Raw genomic sequence first — 18826 nt, 5'->3', positions numbered from 1 at the left:
GGAACGTTCTCCAGAATAGACCACATACTGGGACACAAATCAGCCCTCAGCAAGTACGAAAAGATCGAGGTCACACTGTGTATATTTTCAGATCACAATACTATGAAATCAACCACACGAAAAAATTTGGAAAAGTAACAAATACTTGGAGACTGAAGAACATCCTACTAAAGAATGAATGGGCTAACCAAGCAGTTGAAGAGGAAATTAAAAAGTATATGGAAGTCAATGAAAAGGATAACACCACAACCCAAAACCTCTGGGATGCAGCAAAGGTGGTCATAAGAGGAAAGTATATAGCAATCCAGGCCTTCCTAAAGAAGGAAGAAAGATCTCAGATACACAACCTAACCTAACGTCTTAAAGAGCTGGAAAAAGAACAGCAAATAAAACCCCAGACCAGCAGAAGACGGGAAATAATAAAGATTAGAGCAGAAATTAATGCTATCAAAACCAAAAAAAAAAAACCCAGTAGAACAGATCAATGAAACCAGAAGCTGGTTCTTTGAAAGAATTAACAAAATTGATAAACCACTAGCCAGTTTGATCATAAAGAAAAAGGAAAGGACCCAAATAAATAAAATCAAGAATGAAAGAGGAAAGATCACAACCAACACAACAGAAATAAAAACAATAATAAGAAAATATTATGAGCAATTCTATGCCAATAAAATGGGCAATCTGGAAGAAATGGACAAATTCATAGAAACATATACACTACCAAAACTGAAACAGGAAGAAATAGAAAATTTGAACAGACCCATAACCAGTAAAGAAATTGAATTAGTAACTAAAAATCTCCCAAAAAACAAGAGTCCAGGGCCAGATGGCTTTCAGGGGAAAACATCTAAGGAAGAGTTAACACCTATTCTCTTGAAACTATTCCAATAAATAGAAATGGAAGGAAAACTTCCAAATTTTTTCTATGAAGCCAGCATGACCTTGATTCCAAAACCAGACAGAGACCCCGCTATAAAAGAGAACTATAGACCAATTTCCCTGATGAATATGGATGCAAAATCCTCAACAAGATATTAGCCAACCGGATCCAACAACACATTAAAAAATTATTCACCACGACCAAGTGGGATTTATACCTGGGATGCAGGGCTGGTTCAATATCCACAAAACAATTAATGTGATTCATCACATCAATAAAAAAAGGGACAAGAACTATATGATACTCTAAATAGAGGCAGAGAAAACATTTGACAAAGTACAGCATCCGTTTTTGATAAAAACCCTCAAGAAAGTAGGGATAGAGGAGCATACCTTGAGATCATAAAAGCCATATATGAATGACCCAATGCTAATATCATCCTCAATGGGGAAAAACTGACAGCTTTCCCCCTAAGGTCAGGAACAAGACAGGGATGTTCACTCTCGCCACTGTTATTCAACGTATTATTGGAAGTCTTAGCCTCTGCAATCAGAAAACAAAAAGAAATAAAATGCATCCAAATTGGCCAGGAGGAGGTCAAACTTTCACTCTTCGCAGATGACATGATACTCTATATAGAAAACCCAAAAGACTCCACCAAAAAACCGCTAGAATTGATTCATGAATTCAGCAAAGTTGCAGGATGTAAAATCAACGCACAGAAATTAGTTGCATTCCTATACACCAACAATGAAGCGACAGAAAGAGAAATTAAGGAATTGATCCCATTTACAGTTGCACAAAAAACCATAAAATACCTAGGAACAAATCTAGCCAAAGAGGTGAAAAATCTATACACTGAAAACTATAGAAAGCTTATGAAAGAAATTAAAGAAGACACAAAAAAAATGGAAAAAGATTCCATGCTCCTGGATAGGAAGAACAAATATTGTTAAAATGTCAATACTACCCAAAGCAATCTACATATTCAATGCAATCCCTATCAAAATAACACCAGCATTCTTCACAGACCTAGAAAAAATAATCCTAAAATTTGTATGAAACCAGAAAAGACCCCGAATAGCCAAAGCAATCTTGAAAAAGAAAACCAAAGCAGGAGGCATCACAATCCCAGACTTCAAGCTGTATTACAAAGCTGTAATCATCAAGACATTATGGTACTGGCACAAGAACAGACACTCAGATCAATGGAACAGAATAGAGAACGCAGAAATGGACCCACAAAAGTATGGCCAACTAATCTTTGACAAAGCAGGAAAGAATATCCAATGGAATAAAGACAGTCTCTTCAGCAAGTGGTGCTGGGAAAACTGGACAGCGACATGCAGAAGAATGAACATGGACCACTTTCTTACACCATACATGAAAATAAACTCAAAATGGATTAAAGACCTCAATGTAAGACAGAAAGCCATCAAAATCCTCAAGAAGAAAGCAGGCAAAAACCTCTTTAATCTTGGCCACAGCAACTTCTTAGTCAACACGTCTCTGGAGGCAGGGGAAACAAAAGCAAAAATGAACCAATAGGACCTCATCAAAATAAAAAGCTTCTGAACAGCAAAGGAAACAATTAGCGAAACTAAAAGGCAACAAACAGAATGGGATAAGATATTTGCAAACAACATATCAGATAAAGGGTTGGTATCCAAAATCTATAAAGAATTTACCAATCTCAACATCCAAAAAACAAATAATCCAGTGAAGAAATGGGCAAAAGACATGAATAGACACTTCTCCAAAGAAGACATCCAGATGGCCAACCGACACATGAAAAAATGCTCCACATCACTCATCATCAGGGAAATACAAATCAAAATCACAATGAGATAACACCTCACACCTTTCAGAATGGTTAACATTAACAACTCAGGCAACAACAGATGTTGGTGAGGATTCGGAGAAAGAGGATCTCTTTTGCACTGCTGGTGGGAATGCAAACTGGTGCAGCCAGTCTGGAAAACAATATGGATGTTCCTCAAAAACTAAAATAAAACTACCCTACAACTCAGCAATTGCACTATAGGCATTTATCCGTGGGATACAGTTGTGCTGTTTCGAAGGAACACACTCACCCCCATGTTTATAGCAGCACTATCAACAATAGCCAAAGTATGGAAAGAGCCAAAATGCCCATAGACAGATGAATGGATAAAGAAGAAGTTGTATATATATATACATATATACATATATATATATATACACACACAATGGAGTATTACTTGGCAATCAAAAAGAATGAAATCTTGCCATTTGCAACTATGTGGATGGAACTAGAGGGTATTATGCTAAGCAAAATTAGTCAGAGAAAGACTAATATCATATGACTTCACTCATATGAGGAATTTAAGATACAAAACAGATGAACATAGGGAAGGGAAGCAAAAATAATATAAAAACAGGAAGGGGGACAAAACATAAGAGACTCTTCAATACAGACAACAGAGGGTTGCTGGAGCAGTTGTGGGAGAGGGGATGTGCTAAATGGGTAAGGGGCATTAAGGAATCTGCTCCTGGAATCATTGTTGCACTCTATACTAACTAATTTGGACATAAATTATAAAATAAATACATTAAAACAGAAACAAAAACAAAACAAAACACCACGTGTCCACACAAAACCTTTAAAAAACAAATAAATAAATATGAATAAAAATATCTCCATTAATCACAGACTCTTCTTTCCAAAATATAAAAAAATTTATTCACCTGTGCTAAAGAAATATATCTAATATATTCATCATTTTCTTTTCTTAAAAAGTGACTTACTCCTCAAATAAAATGCATTTAATTAGGTATGTGTATATAATTCATTTTAAAGTGAAATCATATTTTAGAAAAAAGTCTATTTTAACCTAAAATAATAAAGTGTTTAAAAGCCATAAAAAAAACTTTTATGTCTATTTTATGGCTTTTCTCAGTAGAGAGATTTTTAAAACTCTTGAAATATCAAGTAGTAGATACAAATATTAGGAATGCAATTTCAATAACCTATACATTTGAATTTCAATAAAATATACTGTTTTCCATTCATATATGTGTAACAACCTTATCCTACTGCCCCCTTGTAATATATAATGAAAGGATGTTGTGGTTGTATTCTTAGGATCAAAAAAGGCAACTTCAGACCCCACCATTGTACACATGTATCATTATTAGGACCTGCCTCATGGAGTCTGCTGCTGGAGTTCAAGGATTATTTCCAAAAGTATCCAAGAATGTCTCCTGGCTCAGAAAATGTCCTTTTGTTGCTCTACCAATGGAACCTTCCTCAATGCCTTTTGCTGATTTTGCCATTCAGAAGGTCTTGGAAGTGTAGCCCATTCAAGGTGAGAGCAACAATACGCTCCACCCCTAAAGGGATTCTCACAACAGAAACTTCTTGTGGACAGACAGAACCCCCTTGAAGGATGATATGATAAAGGTTGTGTCCTCTACTATAACCAAGTCTTTTTCTAACCCTAATCTTCCCTAGATGCACATCCTGAAAAACTCTCAAGGCTCACTGATATGGGAATCAGTGTCAACCGAGAGGTACAGGTGAAACATGTGTGGGATGTCTTGATTATTAACTACCAAAATACCTTGAACCAGGCCAACATCCACAGGATATGCCTCAACTGACTCCACTAATCTTGAGCAGGCAGAATATCAGAGGATAGGATGACAATGACTTAGCCCTCCACAATGCATCAAATCTGTATCAGAAGCATCTGGGTGTTTGAAACTATGCTGTGCCTTCAAGGCCTTAGCCTTCTGCCCCACAGCAGGACTTTACAGAACCCGTTGGGCTTAATGATGTCCAACTCCTGCTGCTGGTGGCCCACTTGGTTCTGCCATGGCAATGTGTGATCTCCCACCCAGCCGGCTTCCCTCGGATAGCACTGTTGTTCATCCAGTCAGGAAGGCCTACATATGAGGATGGTCCACCTCCAACATGCTGTCCTCACAGCTGCTGCCAATATCTGAATTCTTCTCCAGCTCCATTCCCCACATTGAGTTCACCTCCTGCCCTTTTCCGTAACCAACCAGACCCCACCACCCCACAGCTCAAAGATACGAAATAACTCCCTAGAAATGCCTAGAACTATATTTCTTAATTTCCAAATACAGCCAGTCAGTCCCAACTTACAATGGTTTGAAATACAGTTTTTTGACTTTATGATAGTGTGAAAACGAAACACATTCAGTAGAAACCACCCTTCAAAGTTTGTAATCTGGTCTTTTCCCAGGTTAGCAATATGAGGTAAGATACTCTTTCCTAATGCTGGACAGTCAGCCATGCGATTATGAGGGTCCACAAATGATACACTTATAGCTATTCTTGTTTTCACTGTCAGTGGAATATTAAAAAAATACATGATATTTTGAATACTTTATTATAATATAGATTTTGTGTTAGATTATTTTGTCCAACTGTTGGCTAATTGTAAGTGTTTTGATCACATTTAAAGCAGGCTAAGCTAAGCAATAATGTTCACAGGTTAGGTGTACTAAATACATTTTTAATTTATGATATTCTCAAATTATGATGGGTTTATGGGGTGGGGCATAACCCTTTTGTAAGTTGAGGAAGATACACATGTGTAGATTTTTGTAATTGTCTTTTTTCCCTGACTTTATTGTGCTTTGGAGCACATCAGAGATCACTTCCAATCAATTTTGTAGCTTGAGGTTTCCTTGGCAAGGTAGTCCTTGCACACAGGGGTACAAATCCATGTGAAAGCCTAATTGTGCCCCTTAATTTATAACAATAAATATGTTTCCCTTCCTTTTTTTCTTTAGTTACTTTGCTCAGTCTTAACGCAGCCTTTACTAGTGTTGGGGACAGTGGTTGGGGTTAATTCTTGTCAACCCTCATCCAAGGGAGGGTGGTCCTTTATGGTACCAGCTTATTGCGGAAAAGCTTCCGGCTTAATTTAAAGAGACGCCTGTGGGTCCAGAAAGACTTCTACCCACCCTAACAGACTGGTCCCTGGACTCCACCTAAATGATCCCAAATTCTGAAATCAAGGGTATAGAATATGCAAATATGCTGCAGGGGGGGAAAAATCAGTTCTCTGATATTTTGTGTATCATTCCTGGGCTTGGAAAAGGAGTTGCATTGGAGGAAATGAAAACAAGTAAAATAAACATAATTCTTGTGAGACATTTGTCCAAGAAAAGAAGCAGCAAAATGACCAAAAGATGAGTGGCATAGAGTTTAGGGAAACTTGTCATTCTAAGATCAGACAGATTTAAACTTACTTTTACTTGACTTTCTATTTCCAAATCTAATTACTTATTTTACAGCGTCTGAGTTTAGGATTGATTTTTATTGGTCAGTTGGTTTTTTATTGTTGTTGTTGTTGTTTTTAAAGTGGCTGTCTGTGAAAACATGTTTGTGCAGTCAGTCTAACACATCTTTCCGGAAAATCAAATCCAGGAATCACATTTAATGCTACCAACCATTCATTAATGAAGAATTATTATTTTCTAATACTTATTTTTGGATTATAAGGTGGAAAAGGGGAAAACGTGAACTTCTTAGTTGGATATTCTTTTTTCTCCTAAAACACATATAGAAAATTTTCACATTTTTCATGTGGTCCCTTTTTCTTACTGCCTATCAATATATCACCTATCATCACTCTATCTATCTACATCTACCTACTTCCTTGCATATTTACTGTATTCATTAGACAATGATAAACAATATCTACACAGGGAGACTTTTTCTTTCTTAATATGGGCACAATACTTCCTACTAGGCTCACTATTTTTTCCCTTACTAATATTCTAATTTCCCTCCATGCGTTCAAAAAGCACTCACTGAAGGCGTAATGTATATTGAAGGTCAGGGACACAAATATGAAGGAAGAACTTCTCATAAATCAAGAGGGGGAAAATAGTGTTATGGAGGATACAATCTTGCAGGTAAATATGTGTTAGTCGATAGTTACTAAATAGTTACTAAGAAAAGATGAAAAATAGCAGGTATGAAAAAGAAAGATGAACCCTTTAATCGGTTTCTAAAAGGGAAAGTATGCTTGATATAGACTTTGACATTTGGTAGGGCTTCTGCAAATGGAAGAAATATCAAATAGGGCATTGCAAGTCGCTCTTCTGAAATACCTCATGATGGATATTTGACTGAACAAAGTCATATGGATAAAGATTTATACTGGAGGGAAAGAAGGTAAGAAGTTGCCATCCTATATATGGTAGACATAGACACATAATAAAATATTCTTTTCATTAGATTTTAGGCATATTGATATTGTCCGTAGACAAATTCAGAGAATGGTCTATATGTATCACACTGAGAGAATAAATGAAGTCACTTCTACAGACCACTGACGACTCTGAGCCAAGTCTGCTTTTGGATTGGTTCCCGGAGCTGCCATTGATTTCAGTAGGAGTTGCACACACAAATCTCGACATTGAAACTAGCTGATGGACAGGATGTTATTACAAAAAGCAAATCTGTAAGATGTTTCAAATATCAGTAACAGCCAAAAGGGAAAAAAATGGCAGTTAATCAAATATCAAAGCAACACCATGTAGAGACAGTTTTGTCCCCAGAAAAGTACAGGCGGTTCCTTGTGACTGAGTCAAGTTTCATCATCTCAAGACTAAAATACATGACCTTCTAATTTTGAAAGGAGAGGATTCGACCAAATGGCAAATCAGTTTAATCTGCTTTTAAAAAAATTATATGTCTGGGGAAAAAGTAAAACCATGGAAAAGAAATGAAATGCATAAAAACATATGAAAAACATAGCACTGTGACTTAGTGAATATCTATAGTTGAGAAACACAGTCAGAGGGACTCTTTCAAACTGTGAATCTGGTTATGTCACCTCCTCTGAGGGAACTCTTCAGTGGCCTTTTTTCTTACAAAAGATACAAAATGTCTTAACACGAATCTCAAAACTGTGCATGGCCTGGCTCCCACCTAACTGTACAGGATCATCTCCAGCATGCTGGTCAGGCGCACACCCTGCCCTCCAGCCCACAGCTTGTCTACAGTCCTCATGCTCTCTGGCATCTAAGGTCCATTATAGAAACAATTTCTCCTTCCTGGAAGGCTCTTTCCTTCCCTCTTAAACTAACCCCTATCCCTCCATTAGCTCAGTCATCTTTTCCTTAAATAAGTGAACCAAGTCAATTTCTCCACTATCAAACTCACAGAAATATGTTCCTTTACATTTTGTCCCTCCCTTTGCTAGTCCATAACCTCTACATAAAGACCATGTATGTATTGATCATCATTTTGTGTCTAGTGCCTAGAACACTGCCTCTACCTTAGGAAAGAAACTCAATAAATATTTGCTGAGTGACTGAATGAGTAAATGAGACATCAGGGCAAACTTTAGTAACAATCACCCTAATACTGGTTGAGTTCTTTGAAGGCAAGAAATAGATAACAATCTTCTCTTAGTGGACTGACCAAAAATTATTAATTCATCTCTTATTCAGAGAAGGGGGCTTATACACCCTTCCCCAATAATTATGATCCCCATTGACAGATATCTATGGAACACAGAGAGATCACTCTTATATCTCTATTCTGTCTTTGCTATTTCCAATGTGAAAAGTATCACTCAATACAGAAAATGCTAGATTGTCTATATGGATAGAGACTTGCAATCACTCTCTAAGTGACTTTCTTTTTTTTTCTCCCCCCTTTTACTTATTTATTTATTTTTCAGAGAGGGAGCGAGCGTGAGCAGGGGAGTGGTAGAGACAGGGAGACAGGGATAGAATTCCAAGCAGCCTCCATGCTGACAGGGCAGATCCCCAGAGACTGTGAGATCATGACCTGAGCTGAAACCAAAAAGTCAGACACTTACCAGGCTGAGACGCCCAGGAGCCCCCTAGTGATTTTCTAGGAGCAGATTAAATACATGAAAAAGTTGAAATTTCTAGTGCATGTAGTCATAACTACCTTAATATGCAAGGAAAAATAAGCTTTAATACTCATAATATCAATTATCAGATCATGAAGCACTAAAAATAAGCATTGGCAAGGACACTGAGAATGACTCATTAAAAACAAACAAAACAAGAATAAATCCTGCAAGGGAGAATTTCAAAATATTCTTGATGCTTGTGATTAGCTGAGCATACCGCTGTGTTGGCACAATGGGGTTGCTTTTAGTGAATTCCAATCCTGGAAAGATTCAAAAAGGTATTATAAAAATTCTTAGCAGCTTAATATAATAGAAGTTTTTAACAGTGTTTATGTTAAATGTGTTGTCTTAAAATTTTCAATGGGTAAGAAACATAAAGCGATTTATTATACATCAGGAGTCTGTGTGTCATGAGAGCCTGAGGCCCTGAATTGTAATTAACAGAACAGAATAACTCTCATCCCCCCCCCCCCAAAAAAAAGAAAAGAAACAAAGCACAATAGGAGAATAAGAAAAAAGTCTAAAAACAAACTGTAATAGACAAATAGCATTAACACCAGAAAGCCCAGAGACACTAAAAGTGATGACAGCCCTTTAAAACAGTGGCAAGCAAATCTAACCATCTGTTTCCAGAAACAGAACTTAGCCAAAGGTGTTCCAGGCCTTTGTAGAATCATCAGTGAATCAAGTACACAATCTAATGTATCTATGGGCAACCAGAAAATATATAAATAGAATAGTACATTTTGACATAGTTATGTCTTCAAAATCACTTATTAATGATGTACCTTTGAAAAGAAAGAAGAAATCATCCTCAAACTATATCAGAATCGGGCATTGAGAGGAATGTTATCACAGCATGCCAAGCTGTAAAAGAAATCCAATATTATGTAAGATAATCCATATAGTAATAACATATTGGATTTATATTATAAGTAGGTATTTTATAAAACTTTTATATTAGTGGAGGCTGAGCGACTAGGTAATGTATTCAACCAAGGGGGCAACATTCTTAAATGGTAGGAAGAACAAATTTTTTAGGTGATATTATTTGACTTTAAAGTTCACGTTTCCCATGCAATATTTCATGATATCTTTGAAGAAAAAGTGAAACTCCCAGATTCATACTAGTATCTGCAGAAAAATAATTTCTGAGGAATTAACATGATGTGATTTTTTCGAGTAAGATTACTTCCTTTTAGGATACTGATTATTTAGGAGATTAAAGTGGGTGAAACCTTCCTCTTCCTTATCAAAGGAAATTCACAATATGCCTAGCTCCAGGAGGCATCTCTTAAATGAGATAAAACCAGTCATTAAAATCCCTTTTCCTTTTTTCCATATTTCAGAGAATTATTCCATGACAAAATGAATATTATTCATCTATATGTGGGTGCTAGGAGAGGACTTGTCTTTCAGGCTTAGAGGATAGCCTGGGCTTCTGTAGTGCAGAGCTTCTGAATGGCTTACCCACTTCCTACTCCTACTGAAAAATTGGGTCCCAAGAATGTTTTCTTGATGAATACTTTGGCAATTTCCAAACTGTGAGTTTTTTTCCTCTGGTTACATGACGTTAAATTACAGTGAAATCTACAAGCATTTCAAAGTACAAAGACTGCCAAGGCCCTTTCTGACACTCATTTCCTATCTACAATTACCCAACCCAAAATACATGAGAATAATACTGTGAACTCTTCAGTATGGCCTTCTTTTTCTTAAAAAAATTTTTTTAATGTTTATTTATTTCTGAGAGACAGACAGAGTGTGAGTTGGGAAGGGGCGGAAAGAGAGCGAGACACAGAATCTGAAGCAGGCTCCAGGCTCTGAGCTGTCAGCACAGAGCCCCAACAGGGGGCTCAAACTCATGAACCAAAAGATAATGACCTGAGCCAAAGTCAGACACTTAACTGACTGTGACACCCAGGTGCTCCTGATCTTCTTTTGAAATAAAATGAAAAGACCTAAGTGCTTATCTGTACTCAGTTTTTTTCACAACTTGAATTTCCATTGCCAGTATGAAATACTTTTTCTTATCACTGATAACAAAACAGCCTGATTCTTAAACTGTGATATTTCTGGGTTGAAATAGGGTTGTCCTCCTACCATTGGTAAGGACAACTTTTTAATCAACCATGATACTGTCAATAATGTATTAACCATGCCTTCCGCCCCCCCCCCCCCCTCCTGTATTCTGATGCTTTGACATCTGGGGCCTTGCTGAAGCTGGAGGGATTAGAGATAGCAAACAACTGACCCAGAAGCATGCTTTTCAAGTGGCAAACCAAACAACCTGGAGTTCACACCCTCAACAACCTTCATTATCAGGCTCTCATACTCCAGGCCATTCCAGGGCCAGGTGGCAGACATCTATGCCCTAGAACCTCTTGACCAACCCTGCTTCTTCCTCATGTGGACTTTTTTCTTGGGAACTATGACTATTGTCGTCGTATTTGTTGCTATTACCAAAACTAAATAACAGGACCTTTAAAAAAACATGTACCTGAGGTATAATTGTATGGCAAGGGTTATAAAAACAAGGGTTTCTGAGAAGGAAGCAACATGTTAAAATTCCTCCAGTAGATTTAAAAAATGTGGAAGATCCTGAAAATTGGAAACTGAGTGAACAAATATCAGGTGTGTAAGCCTTAAAATTCCAGAGGGATTTCAAGTTACTCTATTACATATATATTGTGTACCCATCTCTCCATTATTGTAGTTTTTTCTGATGCCTCCCTCTAGAGGCAGGGGAGGGTATGACAGTCCCATCTAGAGATAAGGTCACTTGCTGAGGTCTTAGAGGCTAAAAATGAGTAAGGAAAGTAGAGCAGAAATGTAAATCAAGTTCTTGAGAAACATGAGTGTAGGGAGAGTCATCAAGTACCATCATCATCACCAGTCAGCCAGGATTTATGATTTTCTTTTTTTTAATTTTTTTTTAAGAATCTTTATTTATTTTTGAGAGAGAGAAAGCAAGCAGAAGATGAATAGAGAGAGAGGAAGACACAGAATCCGAAGCAGGCTCCAGGCTCTGTGCTGTCAGCACAGAGCCAGACATGGGGCTCAAACCCACAAACTGTGAGATTGTGACCTCAGTAGAAGTCGGATGCTTAACTGACTGAGCCACCCAGGCGCCCCTATGAAGGATTTTCTTAATGCTAAGCATAGTTAGGCATTAAACACATAAACATAAACATTACAAGGTCCCAATCTGAATTAGGGTTTGATCAGAGAAGCAGACCAAATGGGTGCTATAGCAAAAGGGAATTATTACAGGGATTAGACCTAACACAATTATGGGAGTTAATGAGTCTATACAAAGCTGTTGCTTTTTTGTCTAGCATTGGGACTGACATCATGACAGGTCAGCCTTGAATGTAACTTGGAGCTGAATAAAAATTAACTGGAATACACATAGGTAAAATAAAACTTACCTCTGTGTTTTACCCCATTGAGATGGTACAGGCAAACCAGGTCCAAGGACCTAGAAGGGAGTCCCACAGGTCCAGCCAAGAGGGTCCGTGGCTACTCAAAGTTAGAAATTAAACACAGTTACCAGGAAGTGGGAGCAGAGTTTATGGAAAATATAGAGAGAGTACAGGTACAGAGAGAGTGTCTGAGAGACTCGGAAAGGAAAGGAGAGAGAGTCTCATCTTTGCTCAGGGTCCAGGCTTTTTATTAAGAACTGTGGTCTGGTATACATGTCCTCTTATGCATCTAGAAGCAAGTCAGAACAAAAATATGGGCCCAGGTGTCCTTCATAAGAAAATCGTTCCTTGGAATGAGAGGGTCTCGGCATCTACATATCTAGTGCCAGTGGTCTAGAATGTGCATATGATGGCTTTGTCCAGTCATTCTCACCTCGCCCTTCCTTAGATCTTATCTATTGTGCTGGAAGACTCTAAAGATATCATTAACTCCTGTCTCTGACAAGGAGGACATACCCTATTTGCTCTATGAGATATGTGTAAAGTGGGGTACAGGTCCTAGCAAGAATAGAAACAGGAAAGGAGCAAAAAAGCAGATTTTTCTGGAGTCCTCAGTTCCCCTATCTCAGAATCTTGATAACGTAAGTGACCTACAGAAGAAGCTGGCACTGTTCATCATTCACCACAGAACTATATGTGCATCTGGTCCATGGCATAGAGAAATTAAAAGAGGAGATATTTAGGAAGCTGGTAGAGCTGCAGGCCTGGATACTCTCTCATGCCAGTTTCAGAATTAACAGAACAGAACAACATGTGTGCTTTGCCAGTGTTAGGCACCTTATGCCAAACTCAGTGCCTAAAAAATCTTCTCATTCACCTCTTCTTCCAAATCTTGCACAAACTTCCATTGTGGCTGCCTCTAATCTGGATCTGCAAAGGGAAGGTGAGCTCCAACTTGGCTACATTGGCACAATAGAACACCACAAAAGTTCACCCTTTGTCAGGCTGGCATCTGTACATACTTCTTTTAGCCATACTTAGTCTCTCAGGAAAAATAACAGCCAAGTGGTGCTTCTGCCTAAAATTATATAAGTTTCCCTTGTACAGTCAAAAACATACTAATTCTTTCTTTAAAAGGATACATTCTCTCTACCCACCTTGGGTGATGTTCTTTTCTAGATGAACCACATTGACCCTTTGATAGTTCATAACTTAAAAAACTGAGATAGGAGATAACATAACACATCTTATGTCAGATTACAGGGGAATGGGAGAGGGGGAAATGCTAATTAATTAATTAATTAATTAATGTGTTTACAAGTAGATTTATACCAGAATAGGAAGAAATATTAATAACTATTATAATCCTCAGTTCTGTAACTGTTCATGTGCTCCTAACTGCTATTTATAACTATCTTCATTGACTGACTAGCCATTCTTCATAGCGTTTCCTCTCAGCAATCATTTTGTTGGTTTGTTAATTTTTTTGCCTGGTAGAGTGATCCAAACTTTGTTTCCTGAATGGTTTGGTCCATTATCAGTCCTGCCTGAACAGAATTGTGGTTTCCCATTGCCTTTTATCATTTGTCATAGGCAATCCTCTCCATTGCCTTCTTAATCTCATTTATTTGCTAGTAGCTCTAATATCTCCAGGATAAAAGAATTATTCCCCACAGCCAGTACAATGGCCCTCTTGTTTGTCCATCAGTTCACTAACACAAGGAACCCAAATTGACTAAACAGCAACTTCAACTTCAAATTTTAATGGAACCCTTGATGTGAGCCCTGGCAGAGGCATTCCTCTCTTGTGAACTAAAATGCCTAGATCAGAAAAACCCAAAGTCACAATTATTGTAAACAAAATTTTTGTCGGCAAATGACTGAGGCATAAAAGAGAAATAACTCCCGTTTCCATCTTTGTTTCTCAGACCTGTGAATACTGACGAGGATGAAACAACATCACATGTTAATCCCTGATTTTTTTTTTTAAATTTTTTTTTTCAACGTTTATTTATTTTGGGACAGAGAGAGACAGAGCATGAACGGGGGAGGGGCAGAGAGAGAGGGAGACACAGAATCGGAAACAGGCTCCAGGCTCTGAGCCATCAGCCAGAGCCCGACTCGGGGCTCGAACTCACGGACCGTGAGATCGTGACCTGGCTGAAGTCGGAACGCTTAACCGACTGCGCCACCCAGGCGCCCGGTTAATCCCTGATTGAGTGATACTACATCCTAAGGAAATTGCCCAACCCCTCAAGATACTTCCAAGTGTGGTTGTATTTGAGTCTTCAAAATGTCATTTCACTATTCTCTCAGGACAACTGCTTCAGGATGATAGGGAACATGGTAAGATCAGTGAGTTCCATGAGTGTGATCCAACTGTCACACTTCACTTGCTTTAAAATTAGTTGTTTGGTCAAAAGCAGTGTTCAGTGGAATACCATGGTTATTAAGGCATTCTATAAGTACATGAATGGGGTTCTGCCAAAAACATTGTGAACAGAGAATAAAAATCTGTATCTAGAATAAGTGCTTATCCAGTGATACTAACGCACTCTCCCTTCCATGAGAAGTGTGTTCCAATGCAATCGACTTGCCACAAGGTGTAGATTAATGCTCAAAGAATCCTGTTTTTCCAGAGTGTATTGGTCACTCATTGATGGTTGCTGCCAGACAGGTCGTTAGGAGTGTAAGATTACATTACTGATCCCATAAATAATACCCCTGCCAACACAGCCACTTGGGACTGTGATGGAACAATCTAATACTGCAAAAATGGTTATCTTCTCCACAAAACTATTAAAATACCTTTAATCTTAGATTACCTTTTGGTGAACATTTACATGGGTCACCAGTATTTTTATATTCTCTGCCCATTTTTTTGTAGCTGTTTGTTTTTTGGTTTTCAAAGTATATTTATTTATTTTGGGAGAGAGAGAGCAAGTGGGGCATGGGCAAAGAGAGAGGAAGAGAGAATCCCAAGCAGGCTCCACACTGTCAGTGCAGAGCCCAATGTGGGGCTCAATCCCAAGAACCGTGAGATCATGACCTGGGCCAAAATCAAGAGTTGGAGGCTTAACTGACTGAGCCACCCAGGCGCCCCATATTCTCTGCCCCTTTGTAAAGATTTTCCCACATACCTTTACTCCAGAACTTATTGTACCAATTTTCCAGACCAGTTATTTGAAAGACTCTGGTCATTTAGCAAAACCATTATTCACTGCCTATAAATCACTGTAGATCCCTAAGTCTGAACATCTCACATTTCAGACAAAATGAACAGCCAAATGCATTGCTCAATGGTCTGCCCACTAAAAGAATTTTCCTTCACAACGATCCTTCAAGGACACCCTGGATGGGGCTGTATTTTTGTATTCATCTATTTTATGTAGTTTTACCATTATCATATAGAACCACCTATCAACCAGATTCATTCTTTTGCCTTAGTCAAATTTTCATAGGGAACTCCCTATGAGGTCAAAGAAGCAGACTGAAAGGGAGGAGGAGAAACAGCAGGGGTAGGAGACATAGACATCTAACCCAAAATATTCATGGGACTTTTTTATGCCTTCAGGATATACTTGGACCTAAAATTTTATAGACCAGGTCACTTGTTAATGGAGCACTGCTGTGCGTACCATTGAACATCATGGTTTTATAAGACAGGTATACTCCACAGTTTATGATGATTTTGGAGCCTAATTCAATGGCAGAAATTCCATCTTCAAGGGTGGCTTACAAAAAATATCCATCCCAAAGTTCTTCATAAAAACTAGAGCTCCCCTCACAAACATACTTCTCACTCCCTTTAGTAGGAGCAGTGTCCTTCAGATCATCCTGCGGACAGAGTTTGGAATTGGTGGACCAGGCTTTACATGATAAATTCCCTGTATCAATCCAATCTCCCCTAAAAATGTGGATGCCTTCTTTTATAGTATACTAGCCAGATTGTAGAATTTAAACTTCATTTAGTGTAATCCACATTTGGGTCCAGGCTTTATAGTCTTACTGAAAGAATAGTCATAGTATCAAGCAAGAAGCAAAGACAAAGGGCCAAAGTAAAAGTTGAAGGGAACAAATTGAGCTAATAGTCAGATGATGCCTGCCGTTGTGTACATGTTTTAAAGAAAAAGGGTTAGGATTTTCTAGGCCATAACCCTAATTTTTGAATGGATAAACAACCCTGTGGTTCCTTAATACCCACACAAGACCTCAGCAATATCACAAAAGTTTAAATTTGTTTTCATATACACATGCTTACAACATCAGTCCCACATCCCAATGACCTGCTGTGTCAAGTCAACTGAAACTATGGACTTCCAAATGTCTCTGAGGAAATACTAGATTCATTTTTCAACAACTTAGTTAAATACACAAGATAAAAGAATGATCATAGGAAGCCCCTTTTCACCATAGGAAAATGATATCATGCATCAATACTACTGACCAGTAGAGATAAGAAAGCTTGGTCTGATTCCACTCTAAGGTTGAAACAAGGAGGTCTGCTCTTTCTCTGCTGCTCTACATACAGCTAGGTGGGGCGCCTGGGTGGCTCCGTTGGTTAAGGTCCAACTTCAGCTGAGGTCATGCTCATGCTTTGTGGGTAGGAGCCCCACATCGGGCTCTGTGCTGACAGCTCAGAGGCTGGAGCCTGCTTCAGATTCTGTGTCTCCCTCTCTCTCTGCCCCTCCCCTGCTAGCGCTCTGTCTCTCTGTCTCTCCAAAATAAATAAATGTTAAATAATTTTAAAAAATACAGCTAGGAAATAGGCAATGAGTTTAATTTTCTGTCTTGGCCTAGAAATGCTCTCCATTGCTTCCAGCTTTTGTCTTCTCTTCTGATCCTGAGTTCCATGTTCTGGTTTCCACAGCTGTTTTGGTTAGTTGTGCCAGTACTTTCTCAGCTGACTTGTTTTTTTCATCTCATATAAGAGAGAGTTGATGGTCTTTCCCAAACCCTCTGCCATAAGAAGCAGTTTCAGACATTATAAACTCTCATTAACTTTAAAAACCTACAATTACAAAGGATAGCAACTAGATCTGTGATAAAATAGAATGGTACAAAAAACTATCTGGGTCCTCTGCAGAAATCATTCCTTCTCCTGGTGAGACAGTCATGAGAAATCCTTGATTCCTCAGTCTAATAAACAAGTAAGAAGAATTATAGGTAATTATTTACTACTTCATAGCACTAGAATATGGTAGTATAGTTATTTATAGGATATATTGACCACATGCTTGATCAAGGACTACTCTTTCTGGAAGACAGTCACCTGCTTTGTTAGGCTATTAAGGTTTTCAGTTAAGTATACAAAGAAGTTTCTTTTTATATGCATAACATGCTATTTTCTCTAGCTATAGCCGGAGTATGGTGCTACATACTGTGCATGTGGACACTCCTCCTTCATATTATCTATTTGTGTATATCACTATGCGTGAACACTTGTTTTTATAAGGACCACTGGAGAAGATGAGAAAGTGGTAGAAGAGGGGGCTGGACATCCATATTCTACTCAGCTTGCACTTGGAACTGGATTTGAGTTCCTTGTTCTGGATTTAATCATCATCTGATTAGAGGGGTCAGTACCAAATTGTGATAATATTTTGTTTTCATAAGGCACTGTCACGTTGTGGAGCATATAGAGAGGCTAAGTGAACTCTTTTCTATAAAAAGATTGTGAAACTCTAGGGACAAGCAGGTGACCCAATGTAAGAGCTATTCTTCCATCCCAGGCACAGCATCCAGCACAGCTCCGATTATGGAGTGTCTGTGACTTTGGGAACAGTAGAAGGTGGCACCCATGACAAAGATATTGACTTGTTCTTGCTTCAGACCATTGTTGACAGCGGCAAAGGCAAGTTCCCTGTACTTGGTAGGTAGGGATAGGATACTGACAAGGCAGGTCAGAGCGGAAGGGAAGGAGAATGAGGTTACCACATAGGCAGAGCAAGTGGCAGACTTTTCATTACAGGTTCTTATCAAATGTGCTCTTGGAAATGTCTCTGGAATGTTGATTCTTTGTTGAGTTTCACAAAGACCCCACCAGTATGACCAATTATGGCTGGAACCCTTAAAAATGTAAACACAAAAGCAACGCTGTGTAAATCATGGAAATAAAAAGCACAGCATAGAGAATATAGTCAATGATATTGTAATAGTAATATTAGAATAGTGTTGTAAGGTGACAGATTGTAGCGACACTTGTGGTGAGAACAGCATAAGGTACAGAGATGCTGAATCGCTAGGCTGTATACCTAAAACTAATGTAACATTGTGTGCCAATAATGCTCCAAGGAAAAAACTTAAAAAAATAAAAAGTAAATTTGACTTCATTTGTCTGCATAGACTTTAAGGCCAGGAATCGTAAACAAAACCAAAACCAAAGGACCTTTCCAAATAGGGACAAGGTTATTTGAGGAGGCAGAAAAGAAAGTGGGGACTCTCATTCTCTTCATATTTATTTTAAAATGATTTTTTTTGTTGTATTCCACAAACATTTTCATTTTTGATTTAAAAATACATTGGGGAACTTGAATTCATGGAGAATTTCTTTGTTAAAATTGTCTCCACTACAAGTAGCAAAAGTAGGAATGCGGATTATTTGAAAA

Source organism: Lynx canadensis, chromosome A1 (assembly GCF_007474595.2).
Source record: "Lynx canadensis isolate LIC74 chromosome A1, mLynCan4.pri.v2, whole genome shotgun sequence".
NCBI classification, from domain to species: domain Eukaryota; kingdom Metazoa; phylum Chordata; class Mammalia; order Carnivora; family Felidae; genus Lynx; species Lynx canadensis.
The sequence above is the reverse complement of the archived record's forward strand: the minus strand, read 5'-3'. Positions refer to the sequence as shown.